Source organism: Echinops telfairi, unplaced genomic scaffold (genome assembly GCF_000313985.2).
Source record: "Echinops telfairi isolate 266 unplaced genomic scaffold, ASM31398v2 ScPeMD7_7469;HRSCAF=8507_1, whole genome shotgun sequence".
NCBI classification, from domain to species: Eukaryota; Metazoa; Chordata; class Mammalia; order Afrosoricida; family Tenrecidae; genus Echinops; species Echinops telfairi.
Window position 1 is genome coordinate 69,086,513 of NW_022111373.1, and position 1,952 is coordinate 69,088,464.

Below are 1,952 nucleotides of genomic sequence, written 5' to 3' on the forward strand. Positions count from 1 at the left end.
CTTCTTTGTTTCTGTTTGTAGACTGGAAGCTCTGCTGAAGCCTGTTCACTTGGGTGACCCTCCGGTATTTGAAATAGCTGGTATTCTTGACATAGCTTCCCATGTTACAGCAACACAGACGCCACCACAGTGCAACAAACTGACAGACAAGTGGTGGAATGTTTTATTAGTGGGAACACCAGTTCCAAAGCTTTAATTATTGGCTATGCCATGCCATCCCAACCTCAAGTCAGTCTGACCTTCTCTGATGGGACTCTCCACTGCAGAGATCTGGCAGCTTTCCTCTTGATAAAAGGATACAAGGACAACAGAGAACTAGTTCATCGTAACAAGAAATCACTATGACTATATTTTCCCTTGATAATTGGTATCTTTGTTTGGTCCAAGTGAAACCCAGGTCATAACTTAACCTTTAATTTAATTTTTTTAATTATTATTTTTATAGTAGTTTTATTGACATATCTTATACAGTTCAGTATATCCATTCACATACAATTTTGTTGTTCAATCCTATTGGGTGGGGTTATTCCATCCCATTAATGCTGTCTGCTCCCCTTTCCCCTCCTTCCACCTTTAATTTTAACACAATGTTTTTTTCTTCTGAGTAAAGTAACTCTGGAAGAGTTAACTAAAGAATCTTCTAATCCTATACACAGTACTCTTCATATCACGGGTCCATGTCAACAACTGTAAGACAGATTCATCTGGTTGAGCCCTCAAGCAGGGAGGGCCACTGAGTCAGATTTCTCCCCTTTACTGGGAACAATCTAACCACACCCATATGAATAACCAGGCACTCACCAGACCTTTAGGATGGCTTCAAATATCTAAATGTGCATCAGTTAGAAGCTTGCACACTACTAATTTGTTCTCTTGGGTTGTCTTTGCTGGCATCTTTGTCCTATGTGAAACCAGCCTTTGGCCTTGGCCAGGCTGGATTGGAAGATGCACTCTACCCTTGGGATGGACTCAAGGATGTGTTTTAACTGAACTCCCTTTACCATTTAATGCATCGATGTTAAGGGTGTGGTGCTTTCCATCAAGTTTCACTGGTCTGAGTGTTTAGTGCTACTCTTCGCACCTCAAATAGGACTAGAGGTTAATACGGCACATCGAGAACCCTTAACTAAACATGCGCTGTTGTTGTTGTTAGGTGCCCCTGAGTCACTGCTGACTCACAGCACCCCTACGTACAACAGAAAGAAACGCTGCCCGACCCTGCACCATCAAACTACCACAATGATAGTGTCTGTCCATGGACGCCAAAAGATCCGTTTTGAAGTAGCGATGAGAAAAGTAGTCGTCAAAAATAGAATGGCCTTTGAGATCCTCACTACAGTCCAGGGAGGTACTTATGTCTTAGTAAAATCTAATTGCTGTTTCTAAACAATAGTGCCAACATTAGATTCTATGGTGAACTTATGCAGCATGTTGTATCTTATCTTAACAATCCTGTTCCATTTTTAAATGAAGTTATGAGTACTGGTCTTTCCTCTTGAGGTAGATGGTAGGGGAACAATGCTACTCTATTGTGCTATCTTTATGCTCTTCATTGGTTCTATTGTTATAAGTGCAAAATACTGTTTTGCTTTAATCCAACACATTTTATATATGAACTGCTGTGTTTCAAAACAATTTGATCCTTCGTATAAAATTATTTTAGTTTGTCTTCAAGAAACAGTGACTAACCCAACTATCTAGGGCCTCTGACTTAGGCTTGATTCATGCTTTCCTAAATAAATGACTGGTCTCAACATTTCAAAGAACTTTGATCTGAAGTTGATCTGGTTTACAATTAATCATTAGCCTTTATGCGGATTCTCTTTTTCTTGATATTTTGGCTACCTACTGCAGTGACTCATTCAATTTTACAAACAGGTTTAATTCTGTTAATCACTGTTGTAATTATTCTAGGTATTAAGAAAATGTTTGGGTTTTCCCCCCATCCTTTC